The sequence below is a fragment of the Scomber japonicus genome, chromosome 4, assembly GCF_027409825.1.
Source record: "Scomber japonicus isolate fScoJap1 chromosome 4, fScoJap1.pri, whole genome shotgun sequence".
Taxonomy (NCBI): Eukaryota; Metazoa; Chordata; class Actinopteri; order Scombriformes; family Scombridae; genus Scomber; species Scomber japonicus.
Genome location: NC_070581.1, coordinates 5734171 through 5752395, shown reverse-complemented (window position 1 = coordinate 5752395; position 18225 = coordinate 5734171).

Here is an 18225-nt window from a genome sequence, read left to right as displayed (position 1 = left end):
GTCCTGTTTGTGGAACTCACCTCAGGGATTTTCCTTGTATTCTGCCTCCAGTAAAAAGACCCTTCATGAGAGAAATGCAGCATAAAGAGATAAAAATATAGAGACTACTTTTAAACATGAATACATATAATACATACAATATAATTCATATACGTTGTCCCTTCAGACTCCACAATTTCATTCCCAAGAATCTCAAGGATCATTGGTACAGTTGCCTCTGCTTCCGCAAATCTAACCATACCATCTTTCCATGCATTATATCTGACGCATAAATTGACCTATAATACATGAAGAACAGTGAAGCAAACCAAGCTGCCATGTAACAACATGTAGGGATTGCTTTATGGATTGCAATAATGGTTGAGGGAATAATTTCCATCTACTTACAACTTTGTCATCATACATTTGACATTTCAATGTTGTATTGACATAGACTCAAAAAAGCTCAAACTATCCTTAAATCTATTTACATTTTTAAAATGCTGCAGGTGGCATTCAAGTTTGTTTCCGATACAATAAGTTATGTAACTGAAAATGTTTTCGTGCAACAGTTAAATAAAAGAAATTCCTCTCAGTGCTTTGAGAGCCACAAATGAAAATTCAACCTGTATTGTGTCAGGATGAAAATCTCACAAACAGATATCCCAAAACCTGTACAAATAAACAGAACTAGATAAATGTCAGGGATAACTTAAGTATCCTTTGATCCTTTGAATTGACAGATTTCCATCCATAATTTTCTGGCGCTAAGCATGGTAGCCCTTACCAACCAACCAACTCCTGGCCCTTCATCCCTATTTCTAAAGTTGGATCCACACAGAATTGAACTTTTTTTTTGCATTGGACCAAACAAAATATGTACAGTTGAAACATTTTCAACAATTGGTGACATTTCTTTGCCTCAGTTAAAGTCGAATATATATCTCTTCATGCCTACTTGTGTCTTTTAATTGAATTACTGTCCGCAATTGCAATAAATGTACCAGTTGATCTACCTTCCAAACATACCTGTGGTCACGGGCTTTGGCTTTCAGTATCATTTTTACAAGAAACATTTTAAAACCATTTCTGTTGATGTTAGCCTTACTTTACTTACACTTCTTCCAATACAAAGTTGCAGTCTAGCTTCCCCAACACACTCTTTGTCTCACCAGTTCCACCCACCATCCTTGTTGAGGCTCGTCCCACCAATCAGCCCTGTTAATTGCAGTGCAGCAGTTAAGGACCCCAGCGGATGGCTCACATTATCTTTATTTACCAGCCTAATTGTCACACTGATGGCAGCCTTGAATGGGGCTATGCAGCACTGAAGACTGATCACTCACTCAACTGAAACACAAGACACCAGGGACACACTAATGTATAGTAGGATACAGAAGGGTAAGGAAAGGGTAAAGGAGAGGGAAAGTGGAATGGATAATAACAGAGAACTTTACAGACTCAAATTAAAAGGAAATTTAGATCATTTTCAACCTGGAACCTATTTCCCAATCTTATTGTGTCTAAGTGACTAATGGGGACTTTTGAAATTAGTATTGAGTGAGTGCTTCAGTCGGCAGCCCTGAAACGGGATGCAATGTAATCTGATTGGGTAATTGTGCCCTGTCAATGTACGTCCACTAAAATTACTCATTTTTACCACTGATGAGTTCAGATTGTAATATAAGTGCCTGACAACATTATGGAAAGAAGCATAAAGAGAAATGAAACATTTAGCTTTACCTTTCACTTGATCTGGACTGTGTCTGGACAAGTCTTGCTCACGTAGAAGTATCGTTCTGAAATCTCGTGAGAGTTTAGTTGTTGTCGAAGATCTTTTGGATAACTAAGTTACACTTTCTGTATTCCAACACAACAAACCTGCCTCCCAGATTATAGCTCAGTGGGTTAGACATACCCTGTAATAATAGAATAGGTATCTGGTGGTTACACAATAACTACAATATGAGTTGGTCTTTTATTTATTCAGGGAGAAGTCATTGTATATACTGTACTTTATTCCAGACTCAGGTCCATATAGAATACATACAAAAACACAGACAATACAATCAAATCAAATAAAAACCCATCAACACAACAAGTAAGTTTAAAACACATACAGGCATCTATTCCAATGCTTCCAGAACCATTGAGAGCTTTTTTCCAGGAATGCCCTGATCACATTCACACACCTGGAAGCTGCCCAGTACAACCATTGTCTGATCTGCCAGCACTGGAGCAGATGGGGGTTAAGGGCATTGCTCACGGGCAGCTCAGTGGTGGTAATGAAGGAGGAACAACTGCCGCTTCTTCTTTTTTCCCCACCCAAATTCATCCTGCCAGTCTGGGGGATTGAACCAGCAACCCGCCGATCACAAGCATGCTTTAGGCCACCACTGCCTGTAAACAGTTCTTTGTAAGTTCCTGAGTTGTTCCCCCCTTATTCCATACTTTCACATCCTGTTCCCCTGTACCTAAACATATGTATTTGTCCATATTGTACTAGTGCATCATTAGTACAAAAGATTAAATCATAACTCCAGAGTAATTACGCTATTATCATTTAGGAAATGAAACCATGTGAGAAGTTTAGAGGAAATATTACTATTTGGTGGAGCTGTTAACAACTCATAGACATCTGAAATGTGAGCCTGACTACACTGCTTTTTGTAAGACGTCAAAAAGCCAGACCTGGTTTCATCTTTAACAATGTGTCAAATCTTCTGTCTAGAAAGTACAACATTTTCCTCTGAAATGTGGTGGAGTGGAAGTATGAAGTAGCATCACATGGAAATACTCAAGTAAAGTACAACTGCTAGTATTTAACCAATATTTACGACGTCCCTTGCATCAGTTAGAACTTGAGAAACCCCTTAAATGAGAGGCAAAACATCTTTAAGTATCTACAACCAAGGAGTCCAGTCGCCCTTGATTCAACCCTCTTTAAATAACCATGACCTGGATGAATGAGAATCTTCACAAATATACCTAAATATTATACTTAGAGTAAATGTTCTTTGTTCCCTTCCACCACTGCTGAGGTATGCATTAAAACATTCACACCTGTTGTTAATATATTCACATACTTAATAACTACATAGTCACTTGCTCTCTCTCTCTTGCTCTCCAGCTAGCTCTCTCAGTTGTCTCTTCATATCTCTGGCTGTCCTCTAACAAGCTGCATGAGCGACTGAGCGCCCATTACTCTGCTAACTGCCTCCTCAGAAGCCCAGCACAGCAGACACATGCTGGTAGTTTATACCATTCTGCCAGCTGGGGAAATGTGTGTGTGTGTGTGTGTGTAGGTTTGTGTTAAAAAGTGTGTGTTGACTTGAGAGGCCAGTGTGCTGCGGTGTCACTGCCGACTCTCCGACCCTCCCCCCGTGCCACATTTAACATCCTCTTTACCAGCAGAAAAGTCCTCTTTGCACTTTCTTGTCTTTACCTCTCCTCTCCTTTCACTCTCTTTATTGAAGGTGGATGTCTCCCTTTAGTCGAGTGTCAGACTTCGGGCTTAGAAAATTGGGGAGATTTTCCAAGACCGGACCTGACCATAAATTATGGAAAGGGTTTCCTCTCTGAGCTCCAGACATCTAATCACCAGGTGACTTTACTGCCTTCCCTTTGTGGCTTCTTGGGCGTACTTATGTTTAACCAACCTAGCCCACTGATGAACATCATTTCCCCAACATCACCAACACTACACAACTTGGGTCTCACCTATTTCATTAAGGTACAGTTTCTGAGGTCAACAACCTTTTAACAGCTTCAGAAAACATTGTGTTAGTGCCTGTGTTAAGTCCTTTTATAGCAGGTTTTGTTAGTGGGGATGCCCTTTCATTTACATTTGGATAAGCCTAGGCTACTTCAATGTGTTTGTCTTTCCTCCTTTGCACCTTCTTCCTTCCTGTTCTTTACTTTCTCTTTGTTTTTGTCTCAGCACCACTACATCCTGCAGTTTATCCTCACTGCTGTCTCCTATCTCTTAATTGCTAAGCATCCCTTTTAAAAGTCTAAGTGAGCATGAAGCAGAACTTTAACTTGTATGGTGTTAATTACAGTAACTGTGGATAAAAAACTATGCACACAGGCTACATTAACTTTACTGTCAGCAGCACTAGACTGAACGGTTAAAACAACACTAATGTCTATTAAAAAAACTTTAAGTCTACTGAAGAGGTTTTGCCACTCACTTTATTGTATTTTGTCTAACATATTATTGACCTAGGTGGGCCTGTGGGATATAATGTGTGCAAGAACCAAAGTGATCTATAGATAACACAGAGTAGCCTATTTGCTTACTTTATATTGTATTAAAACTGCTACTGCTTTTGTCTACTGTAGCTTAGCAACATGTGATAGTTTAAAGAAATAGGGTGGTGGAGGTGAGCTGCAACATTCTTTATTAATTTAATATCGCATTAGAGGAAACGTCACTGAACATCTGCAGCATCGAACATTACATCAGAGTTTCTAATAGCAAGAGTCATCACACAACCATACGTTTTTTAGGCTAAACCTGTAAGCTGTTGAATAAATGAATAAATGAATGAGTATCATGTATCTAACAATATAGCAAAATGTGAAATTAAGTGCAGTTTGATTTAAATCTTAACATTCACAATCCCTCAGCCAAGAAGTCAATATGCTACATTCTCATTGGAGGATACATTTGGCCTCATGCAGCAACATTCTCTTAAATTTCTGTTAAGAGAAAAAATAAAAGTTTATTCCAGATGCACCAAATGTTCTAACCACCCAAATTTACTCTTATCCAGCTGTGTTGAATGATGAATCCCATGCGATCTTAAATTGGAGGCATGTGACTGATTTTGCATTAGCACCGGTAATGACCACTAAACACTATATAAGGGCAGGTGTTGTGGACATGTTCAGAAATCAGAGAGATGCCACCAAAATAAAGCAGCAAGAAGAAGACGGACTTTAGCAGTAATGAAATTGACATACTATTGAATAAACTTGAACTTATTATAGTCCTAATTGGGATCAATCTACCATGAATTTAATAATCAAATTATTCTAATTACTCTGCAACATAATCTAACTTTGATTAAATTATATTCATGCATCAATTTGTGAACTGTGATGGCGAGATGTTTTCTTATATTGGTACGAGTGCTCTCAACCACTCTTAAAAGGGAAAAAATAAGAAAAATATTCGTAAATCCCAGAAATCAATGAGTACTAACAAAATACGAAGAAATCTTAGATATGAACGAAAATAAGAGGAAATTTGCTTATATATGTCTTCTTGCATGATGCCCATGTTCTTATGGGAAACAAAACAAGCGCTCCTAGAAGCTACAACAGAAAGCCAGTGTGAACTAACAGCTGTAAAGTGACTGAAAGTCTGCATAGGCATTCAGTTTGGATTGTGTAAATGCTTTTTCAGAGCATTTAGTCTCCACTACAGCCATGTGTATAACTAAATATTTTTAAAAATAAAGAAATATGGGGTAAAGGATTAGGGAACAGGAGCAAAGCAGGAAGGGGGGGTAGGAAATATGGGAGAAACCCGGGAAAAACAGTAAAGTTGACAGGTCCGGTCAGAAACAGTGACAACCACTCTGGGGGTTTTCACACTCCTTAAAAGACACACACACGCAATCTCACACACACAAGCACGCGCACATACACTTGCGCACGTCAGAGTGTGTGACGGAGCTGTCTGCTCCCTCCTGTCGCCTCATTTGTTTCTGCATCAGGCTGCTCTCAGAGGAGGCCTCGCTTCTTGCCCTTGTCAGCAAACATCAGCTTGCTCTCTCTACTCCTCCTCCCCTTTTCCTCCTCCTCTCTTTTCCTCCCTCTCACTTTCACTTTCTTTATTTACCCAACCGCTCTCCATCTCTCCGCGCAATGCCATTTTATTTACCACTATCTCTTCTCACATCTTCTTCGCCCCCCTTTCAAAAAAGTCCATCTCCTCCGCTGTTCCAATACAGTAAATCTCTTCTTTATCAATATGTTTGCTCTCTCTATCTGTCCTCTCGTTCTTGTCTTTGTGTTTGAGGGCGTCAAAGTCGGTGACAGATGAAGACACGGGTAAACCCCCGAGTGTGTCTGAGGGGATCAAAGCCGCTGAGATGCATCGCAGATTTTTCTAAATAAAACGACAGAAACACACAATGACTGCTGACTATGTTTCTGTTCGGTGTGTGTGCTCGTGTGTGTGTGTGTGTGTGTGTGTGTGTTTGGGTAGGTTTGAATGAGTGCTGTAGGTTCTTTCTCCACAGCAAAAACAGTTCAAGTGTGAAGGAGGGTCAAGCCAGAGCAGTGTGTGTGTGTGTGTGTTTGTGTGTTTTGTTGTGTTGAGGATGGGGCGATTGCTGGGGGAAACATACAGGCAAGAAGGAGAAGTGAAATTTACCGCTTCATCAAGTCGTTCAGTCTTCACCTCACATGCAATAACTCTCTCTCTCTCACACACACACGCATACACACGCATGCACAAGGCACATACACTACCTGCCCTTACTATCCATCTAAGTACTTTATTTTATAGCTTTTTACCAAGAGCACTGCTGCTACACATTTCTAGCCCTCCCTAGTTTCCTGCTCCACCATGCACAGAGTGGAAAGTCAGGTCAGCCATATCTCTTTTCCTCAAAGAAGTCATTCGTCATCATTATTATATTTCAAAGTTGATTTATCGTTATAGCTCACTTTTTTACCAATTGGTCATCCATGCTGAAATAGAGGAGCCAAGTCTCCTGTTCCTAGTTTTGTGTTTTGTTTTTTTTAAGGAGGATGGAGGCGTGTGATGGTTACCTCTCTGAATCATCGGACTTGTCGAGGAAAGTGAATGAAAGTGGACAAGGGCCCAGGTTTTGCTTTAACAATGGTGAATGACCAATATATGCAGTTCTGTGGTTCTGTGCACTTCATTTTTTTGTTTGAATGTCATAATCAGAAATCTGTACTTTGGGCTTGTGAGTCCAAATTTGAGATTTGTGAATGGATGGTATTTGCGTGGGTGGTTCCCACTGTGATGTATGGAGGAGGAAAGAGGTTTGCTGGTGTCGGCTGATGGCAGTTTATTCAGAATTCGAGGCACTCTTAACCAGCATGGTGACACATCATCCCATCTGGTTTGAGTTTAGTGGGACCATCATTTGTTTTTCAGCAGGACATTGACCCAAAACACACCTCATGGCTGTTTAAGGGCTTTCTAACCAAGAAAAAGAGTGATGGGCTGCTGTGTCAGATGACCTGGCCTCCACAATCACTTGACTTAAACTCAACTGAGATGGTTTGGGCTGAGTTGGAGCGCAGAGCGAAGGTAAAGCAGCCCACAAGTGCTCAGTTTATGTGGGAACTCCTTCCAGACTGTTGGAAAAGTGTTCCAGTTGAAGATGGTTCTGGTCCTCATGAAGCTGGTTGAGATATTGTTTTCAGTGACAGTGTGTTGCTGCTTTGAGTAGGTAGTAGTTTTTGCTTAGTACATATTTCCATACGCCATGTATATATAGTTTTAATGTCTTCAATAATGTTCTGCAATGTAAAAAACTGTCAAAAATAAAGAAAAACGTATGTAAACCGTATAGAATATGCTGTCACTAAAGGGATAACTGAGTGTCAATTCACATTATACCAGCAGATGGCAGCGTACGCTATTGTTACGTCAGTCATGAGAGATTCTTCTTATTGTGAAGTTGCTCTAAAGAGTTCCAGTTCATTCGGCGAAAATAGAAATAAATCAAGATTTAGTTGAATTCTTATCAGGAGTTGTAGATAAGCAGTGTAATGCAAGCAAGCAATTTATCGTGAGAGCCGATTTCTATTGTTTTTAGCCTGACATCTTGTTTGCTACAGTGGGTGGGATGGTATCAATGGACAATATTAGATGTTAAGATCACATACTATTACAAAAAACAATCAAAGTGATATGAGAGTATTGTAAAATGCTTAAATACATTTACATTTATCTACACATTTAGATAAGTTGCTGTGTTCTGAATGTGTTTTTACTGAACTGTTAATGGGGGAAAATCATTTCATGTAGTTGAAAAGGAATAGTCTACAGTTCATTACATGTTTTAAGATCATAATTCATTAACCTTTTATGGAATATCATTTATTTGTTATTTCAAGAAAATAAATGTGGAAATATTGTTTTGTTTTTACTGTCATTTGGCTTTGTCAATGCAAACTGTCTTCGGTCAAAATTGCAGTGGTTGTATAAACAGTTCTTTCATAGTCTGATAATGGTTTTAAATGTGTAACTTTGCTGTATTGAGAAAAGAAAAGTGAGTAAGGTATCATGTAAAGAAAGGAAAAGAATTAGTTCTATCTATTCTGTACTGCTATGTACAGATTGATTTTGATCCTGGGTTTAGTTTGGTTTTCTGCCATGCTGACTTCGATGACGAGCCATTCCCACTTAGTGACATTCTACAGAAGGAACGTTTGGATGCAGTGAGGTCAGCTGTTTCAGATTCCATTCTGTGGAAGTGACTAAACTGATTCACCCACAAGATTTCAGACACTGGATTCCAGATAAGGAACACTTGGACACTTTGTTTTGCTACCTGGGTAGACAGACTCTCTCTATTTTTTCTAAAGACAAACCAAAAGACAAAAGAGCTGTATTGTATTTTGGGGTATCTTCAATTGCAAAAGAAAACATTTTTGTGAATGCTGTGTTGCAATAAACCTGCCAGCTGTTCTGTTTTAAAAGCTTGTGAGTTGGTGCAGCCGCTGAGTCTGAAAAGAGGTGAACTCTATATTTATGAATGAAATTCAGCTGCAGGAGGATTAAAAAAGATGATGTTTCCCTAAAGCAACTTGCAGTGTGGGCTGTCTGTGTGTGTGTGTGTGTGTGTGTGTGTGTGTGTGTGTGTGTGTGTGTCTACTGTACTGCCAGCTGTCTTGATGTCTGCTTCAAGCTTTTTTAAGAAGCAGACTTTACTCCTGACACCATAAAGAAGATCTTGGAGCGATTCTGCAGCTCCAGTAACAGCTTGCGAAATTCTCCCCCATTTGTAGCAGGTTTTTCCCCCCGCCCTCACCTGTGAGAGGATCAGCGCTGCTTAAGGGAATCATTTTTTTTGTAATGCAAATTTTCACAAGGAACAAAGTATCAAAAGAAAAAAAGCAAAACACATCTGAATCTGTCTTTTTTTTCTGTCAGATTTTTTCTTCTGCCAGATACATATTTAAAACACATTTTTCTGGTATGTTTACTGATATTTTGCAACCTGGGTCTTACTTTTGTAATTGTAGCCACATGCTAATTTTTAACTTGCTTGGCTACCTCTGTTGAAAAGATTTAGGAAAATCAACTCCAAACAAAACGTATCAGACAGCATGAGGCTTCTAAAGCATTCTAAAAAATAAGACTGTACTTTTTTTTTGGTAGATAATTTCAAATGCTTGAGTCTCAATCCAAAAAGTCTGAAATTACAAATTAGCCCCCTGGATAAATTATCGTACCAAACTGCAAAACTGGGGTCTAGTTACAGACTGACCAACTAACTAACCAAGCTACCTGTTTGGTTAGCCAACTAGCACTTAGCTACTTAGCAAGAAAAACTGACCTACAGTCTCAATTAGCATGCAGCTACTCTTGTTAGCCAGCATGCGACCATTGAAGTAGAACTTTAGCAGTTAGCGAGATTAGCTAACCTAAAAGGTTGGTTTCTGTGTTTACTGTACATTAGACTCAGAAATAAGTGTTTGATATATATTGCAACCCTCTGAAACAGCTCTTTACAAAGAGGGTCAAACATAATAAATTCAATCATTTTATTAACAAAATATGCAACAATTTCTAACCAAAACTTACAACCAAACAAAAAGAAGGCTAAATGTACACCTAACAGAAAAAAAGCAAAACAATCAAGACTATTGGTCCCACCAAACACACAGAAAAATGAAAGACAAAGAACTAAAACATAACACACAAAACACAGACTGCTGCTGCCAAGGCTGGGAAGTAGAAGAAAGAATGAGCCAGGTTTCTCCCCCTCTATATAGGGCCTGTCATAATCAGGCTGAATCAGGGTCACCTGGGAAGAAACACACAACATATTAATGGAATGTCATGTTATACAAATATTATCCAGCAGCTATATAGGCTAGATAACAATATTATCTAGCCTATATAAATGTTCCCACACTATTTGCCCTGATTGTTGGAGTCGCCTTCCCTAAATCTCTACAAGGGAGACAGCGAGTGTAAAGTTCACAATGGCCACAGTTATGAGCACTCTGGTTGAAAAATACCAGAATTAACCTTCCTAGACATGTTTTAAGATGCAATTAAAGTACTCTATTTTCAGTAATAATTTGTGTCTGCTATGGTTTTTCCGACAAAAAAAAAATCCAATTACCTACCTTAAAACACTTAAAATGACCTCCTTCTCTTATATCCTTCTCTTACATTAAAAAATTCCATAATGTAGCTGCTTCACTTAAAAGTCTATTCTCAGTGTTTGTGCACTGAGGGCTCCAGGTTTTTATAATACACTTTTGCAAGTTGAATATTGGACCAGGATTGGCTTCCAAACTATATATAATGTCACAAATCATCCTCATCACAAGATCTGGGTTCAAGTTATGTACTTGTGTCCAAACCACCGGTCAATCAGACCAATACAGATGTTATGCAAAGTAAGACAGTGATAGACAGATGGTAGATGGTAAATTTACTGCACTATTATAGCGCTTTTAAAGCCTTTTGACCACCTAGTGCTTTTACACTACAAGTTTTATTCATCATGCAGGAACTAAAACTGAAACTAACATTCACTCAAACATTCATACACTATTGGCATAGCCATTGGGACCAATTTGGGGTCAAGTATCTCGCCCAAGGACACATCAACATGTGGACTGGAGGAGCCAGGAATCGAACCACGGATCTTCCGATTCATCACCATCTAATCACCTGCCAAGAATTTTTTTGAAAGCGCTGCTCTTTTCCAAACGGTTTCCATGGACGACTTCTCAGATGGTTCTGTGTAGTATTATCATACTAGTAGGCCCACTCCTTAAAATCTGATTTTCAATGAGCACATGATTCAGCAGATGAATGTGAAAACAGCCTTCCAATGAACATACATCATTCTATACAGTAAAGCTCAAACTGTCAACTGTAGGAACAAGAAGAAAGGGGAAGTCTCACTTCATTCTTGATTCCACCATCATTCCTGTCACCACCAGCCAGCCCTCTCCCACTGTCACTGTCCCTTTCTTACCATGTATGATTTCTGTATCATTCTTCTATCTATGGATCAAGAGTGGAGATGACACCTGCCATTCCCAGTTTCCCTTGCACCCCTTTCCCCCTGATGCTCGCCTTGTGGAAGGTGCTGAGTGGCTGGGGCTTTGAGACGCCTGAAGGTCACAGTCTGGATATATGGATGGATGTCAGGGCCGGTGCAGCAGACGGTCAGTGAGTTCAGCCCCATATGTATGTGAGTGTGCGTGGGTAAGCGGGAAACAGAGGAGGAGGTGACGGGGGGGTGGGGGGTGGAAGGGGTAAGAGAGACAGACACAGAGCAGAGACGAAGGAGAAAGAGAGCGGGGTGGGGGGTGGGGGGGCATCTTTCTATAACACCACATTATGTGAGAGTACTGTATAGCCTCTCTCTCTTTCTCTGCCTGTCTCTCTCTGTGGCTCTCGCTCTCCAGGATAGATAGAGGGCATTCATTATCTGCCGGTCCGCTGGGACTTCCCTCCTCTTTAGGATGCATCCAGCAGTTTAAACCAGGCCAATCAGAGCAGTGGGGGAGGATAGGTTAGAGGAGGAGGAAGAGGAGGGAAGCGAAGGGGGGGTGGGGAGGAGGTATGTGCGCGCGTTTAACCTGCCATCCAGTCCATCCACTGTAACCATGGCGATCCACTCACATGATGGGATGGCACAGTGGTGCACTGTATTTAGGGTAGGTTTCTGCTTCTGTTCAACATGGACGCATTGCAGAGGTGAGCAGGAAGAACACATCTAAGCCAGTTTATGGAGTTCTAAGGCTTTTTTTCACACTAAAGTGAATTCAAGGCTTGCTGTCTTCTTCTTATCTCTGACATCATTATTTCAGGATCTTATGATATGGAGCAAATAATTCAAATCATTTTCATATTCATCTAATCATTGAGTGACCACCCTGAGCTTCTGAATTTGTTATGTTTCTCCACTCTTTTACCAAGGTTTTGTCTTTCAAGAGGTACTCCAGCAATTTCATAAAGTAGGAGGACTTCAAAGTGACAGATATTATAAAGAATAGTAAAAATTGAAGCAAAAGAGGCAAAGATATCCTGACTTTTAGTGTCTAGTATGGGTCAAGCTGTATCCTTCATTTCCCATAATGCATCTTGATAGCAACTTTCAGTAGATTCCTCCCAGCCTGCTAAATGCCAACCTTCAAATTCCCACTCTCTTTCTGTTGAAGGAATACTTTGACATTTAGGGAAATGTGTTTATACGCTTTCATGCTGAGACTTAAGTGAGAATTTAATTTAATTCAATTCTGTTTATTGTCATTATACAGAGCAAAGCAATGCACAACGAAATTAGCGGTGTCATCAGTGCAGTACAGTACAAAAAAAAGAAGCTAATTACATAGAAAAGAATAAAAGTAAAAACAAGATATTTAATTATACCTGAGTAAGTGCACCCAACCCCCCAACTCCCAATACACAGCAGTTCTAGAGACAGTCCATACATTGGTCATTAACAGTCCGGGATGATATTATATGTAAAGTCAAAGAGTGCATTCCAGTTCATTCTTCTATTATTGGTAAAGTGGAAATTGGTTTTGTATACACTCCATGACATACTAGTAAGGTGCCAGTGCATAGTGTGATAATAAAGTGCTGGTGAGAGAAGTTTGAGGCGTCAGAGTTCATCATTGATACAACCCTAAGGTGAAAAAAGCTATTTTCTGAACCTTGTGGTTCTGGCCCAGTGGCACCGGTACCATTTCCCACTCGGCAGGGGGTTGAACAGTCCATTACAAGGGTGGGTAGGGTCGTGGATGATGTTGCGAAGAAGAACATGCCACTCTTACAGCTGTTTAGCTTTGCTTTGTGTAAGGAAACAGGTGAACAGCTCAGTTAGCCTGTCCTCCATCCAAATGTAATAAAATCCACCCACCAGCAACTCTAAAGCTCACTTATTTTATGCTATGCAAGTGTAAAAAAATGACAAGGAGTACTTTTTGGCTATGTTCAGGGACTCCTGAATCAACTTCTGAAGACTTGTCATCATTGTTTTGCAGCTTCAACAAGTCACAAAATAGTTGGGGGACATAGAAGAGAAAGATTTTTTTAAAATGAATGTTCAAAATTGGTGCAGTAGAGTCCAAGATACTCTGAGTTTGTGTGCCCATTACAGGTCAACCTCGAAAACTTAAGAATCCTACACTTCCCACAATGCAACTCAACAGCTGTCTCTGCTTGATTCCTACTTCTTTCAAATCATCTCTATCTTTTAACACAGGCCTTCAGTCACAAATTTGATGTGTCACACCCAGTCCAGGATAACCCAGATGTGACATCATTGTTACATCATTATCATCATCATCAGGGTTATCATTTTATCAGTGGGCAGAGCTCACCCAGAGCCATGAGAGACATGATACAGTTTTCAATGCCTGAGCAGACTGATGACCAATAATGTGTAAAAACAGCGGCGTGCACCTTAATTAGGGTCTGATTGCCAAGTGGTGCGAAGGCCCTATTGGATCTGAAGGAATTGATATTATTGTTTGAAACAAAAGTTTTCACAAATCTGCACATGCACCAAAAGTGGTGAAAAACTTGATATTTTATGGGTTGTGGAAATGTGTGTGGCAAAATGACCATACACCGCCACCTAGAAGAACTTAAAATTTGAAGCCCCTCCCTCCAGATTGATGTAGGTGAATGAAGTTTTGTATGCATATGTATCATGTGCAGACACACAAAAAAGTCTCTTGGAGGCATACCCTAAATCCAACAGGAAGTCGGCCATTTTTGATTCAAATTAGCTTTTTTGGCGCAGTTTTTGCCATTTCCATGCCTCGTATTTTAACAAACTCCTCCTAGACATTTCACCTTACCGACTTCAAGTTTGCTCAGCGTCATCTTTAGACCTTGGAGATAAAAAGTCATTAAAATCTTGAGTGTTCGTTAAACCCTGTGGGTGTGGCGTTGTGGCAAATGTCGATGTGCGAGTCCAGTTGCGAGGGCTCGATCAACACTGCTTTCAACTTTAATTTGAAATTTGTGTTTTTATTTCTATTAAACTACACTTAGATGAGTGCTTTTGTCATATAAAAATCCCATGTGTAACAGTTTGCACAGTTACGAGGATGAGAATCTAGTGTTAATCTTCCCTTCTACTATAAATAAAACTTAAAAGTGCTTTTACTTTGATGGATTGTTTTACCTTGGCAGCTAATAAACACACGTAGCCTCTAATCATTCATTTGTCCAACTACATTTCCCTCCTGAACAAGACATGGACAATAGAGAATCTCTCTTGAGACACATGTATACCATATGTGTGTGTGAAACTGTGTGTGTGTGTGTATGTGCATGCATTGGCTGCGTTTGCATGCTTGTGCACTCACAGTGTCACATCCATGTTAACAACACATTTGTTCTGATTGTACACAGTAATGACTGATTAATTATTCCCAGCTCCAATTATCATTCCATTAATGGGGCACTACACACTGACAAATACACAAACGCAGGAAACACTTCCATGTCGTGAGGAATAAGAGCCAGCAGTGGTTCTACGCCACATTCTGAGGCTAATTGAGGTTAATGAGTGTAACTGGTAAGTAAAAACACATTAACTAGAATAATTAAGAGTACCATTGGTGTGAGAATAAGTTCGTTGAAAACACCACATGAAATTACATAAGCTATAAAACATGATTTCCTCCAGCTCTGTCAGACATTGAAATATGTGCCTTGATTGAGAATATATACGGCACCATAAAAATAAAGTACCTTTCAGTTTATTTGTTTTAGCACCTGACAGATAATAACAGCTGATCTTGGCAGTGAGTGAGCATGCTGTACAGAGACAGACAGATAATGAGATGGACACACAGGAAGAAGAAGAAGAAGAAAAAAAAACACAACACAAATCAGGAAAAGACAAGACAGGCAAACAGTGTGAAAGTTAAGATAAACATGATGGAAACAGGTGAGGTCTGTCTGGGGGGAAATCCTGCACATTAACGCATACGGAATCTCAAACTTGGCGGTCCCATGCTGAAGGAACTCACACACGAGCTTGCCCACACACATTGCACAAACACACACACACACACACACTGCACGCTTGGCCTGGAGACAGACAGAGAAAGATAGATAGAGGAGCCTGACATCACATCCATTCAGATAAGAGAGCGCTGGGGGAGATAATAAGCTAGCTTGGTGAGATAGACTAGACTCCTCAGATCAGCGTGATCCACCCCTGAAGTGAGTGGGAGAGGGGAGCGGAGGGATATGTTGTTTTTTTATGCTTTATGTTTGAACGTTACCAAGTAGGTTTCATTTGAATAATTCTCAAAGAAGCATTAAATTTACTCATGAAAAGGGTTTCTTTTTCTTTTTTGGCCATTTAGAGAGGCAAGTTCGCTGAATTTGATATGTGGACAGTATTAAAAAAAGGGCATCCCTGCTGTTAATTCACCTCCAGAAGCTCCAGTAGGGATGAGAAGTTACTCTAGGAAGCTAAAAGGAATGTTAGGTCATGTAATGTAATTTAACTTTATGTACTATGTGATATTGCAGGACTGTTTTAATTGGATAAAATATCTCTGTGATATGAAATAACTTAAGTGACTGTCAACATTAGGAGGTCTGCAGCCATCCTAGTAGCTCCATAAGACTGTACTCAAGGCACAATGTTGCTTTGAGCTAAATGCTCATCTCTGCGATCTGTTCAATATCTGTTGAGACATATCAGATTGGACCAGCCAATACAGCCATGCTACCAGCAAGGAAAAAAACAATGTATTACAGCTATGGTAATCCTGACACCCATAATAACGGTGACAGCAGTACCAAAAGAGTATTACAAGTATTGCGAAACTTAACCCTTACATACTGTTCATATTCTGACTCACAATAAGTTTCTACACCAATTCAAATTTATACATTTTCCACATTCAAAAAGGTTCCATCAGTCATTAATAAATGTTAGATTAATCTAATGGGGAGACAAAGACATTCACAATCACTATTTTATAAAATATGATGTTTGAATGCCTTTTCTTTTTTCAATAAACACAAATGTGTACATTTGCATATATAAAATGTGTATTAGTTGTGTATTAGTTGCACACAAAAAACAAAAACAAAACAAAAACATGTTTGTAGACTGAGGGTCACATTAGGAAAAGTCTGGCTAAAAGGCATGGGTCCAAAAAATAGGTCAAAGTCGACCCTGAATAGTGTGTAAGATTTAAAGCAGCATAGGCCATGATTTCCAAAAAAACTTCATAATACTTAATATATTATAAAGATAAAAAAATAAATCCTACCATATGCAAAAACATAAATGCATGAAATTTCTGGGATTTTTATTTCTAGACTTGTATAGAAGTCAAATTCATGCTGGATTAAAAATGATTAAAAGTGAACAATGGGGATAAATACAAAAGAGATGATGTCAATGTTTAATATATTGCCAAAATGGAGTACAACTATATTTTAATGATACGTGCTTCTTTTTTTGATCATGAAAATCCAGTTAGTATATATCTGATCTACCTTCTATGTCATAGCTGTAAAAATCACCAACAACAATGAACCTTGGGTCAGCAGACTGTATTGGCACCATTACTTCCATTGACCAACATATTTGTCCTCTATGGGCATGTCAGTGTATGCCTCTGCATTTGTGTATTGTATACTGTGTGTTCATGTATGTGTGTGTGTGTGTGTGTGTGTGTGTGTGTGTGTGTGTGTACTGTAGCAGTCTGTGTGCAAAACCTTCCAGCTGCTCTTCCATTGACTTTCACTTTCCCTGATACAGGATGTCAGTTTATCAGTCGATTGAATATCTACCAGCCCTTTATTTATGACACATGGATGAAGTGTTGCTGCTTGCTTTTTCTACTTCTCTGAAGAGGGATTGAGAGAGAGAGAGAAAAAAATGTGTGTGTGTGTGTGTGTGTGTGTGTGTGTGTGTTGAGGGAAGAAGGGAAGGCAAGCGAGGACAAGAGAGGCAGAAATCAATATATTTTTACTGAAAGCCCTTGTGTAGCAGGAACAGAGACAGGAAGGAAGGACGGAGGACAGATAAAGGAGGGGAAGAGGTTCAGGGCAAGGGAAGACGTTAGAAAAGGACGAAGGGAAGGAAGAAAAAAAGGATGCAAAAAAAAGTTGTTTTTCATGTCTTGTCTTGTCAGTCTTCTCTGTTCAGTTTCACAGCAGCCTTACTGTTCGGGAATACACTGTGCTGGTGTGCATGTGGACTGCAGTGGTTCTATAGGCTGGTGTTGGGAGGCTTACACTGCAAGAAAGTTCCCACAGCGGACAGAAAATGCTGCCAACAAGATAACTGTGCTTGTTTCCAGTGCAGGGATGTTTCCACTTGTCAACATCTTAACTTTCAACTGCATGAGTAACAGTATGTTTTACTCTATTCTGTGGCTGACTTCTGATAATATATCAAAAAGAGAACATTTTACCTGCATAGGGGTACAAAAACACAAGAAAAATGTAGATTTTTGTATCATATATAAGGGCGCTTTCACACCACTAGTTCGATTATTTGGTCCGCACCAGGCAGCAAAATTGTTACTGTGTTGCATAGAGGCTGTGGTCGTCCACGCTCACACCTGCAAACGAATCAAGATTGGTCCGATTGACGTTCCCTCATCTTCCCGTAGGTCGGCATTTGGTGCGGAGTCAAGCGGACTGAGACCACCTCTTTTTGGAAGTCTCGGTCTGCTTGATTTAGTGCGCACCCGAATGAGATTGATGCTTTCACACCAACGAAAACTAACCGAACTAAGAGCTTTTGGTCCGAATGGACTGTTTAGTGCCCACCAACAGCAGTTGGTGCGAAAGCGCCCTAAATGTATATGAACCTTGGTCTTGTGTCAAACCTCAAGAAGAAGTTACTTTTGTGAAAAAGAGATGGGCGTCACATTTTCTGCAATTTGTCTTTGCATAAGAAACATAATATATGTGTAGGGCTACAAGCTATTCTCTCCTGTTCCTTACACATCCACCCTATTCCACCCCCATACTATGCAGAGTACTGTTTCTGCTCT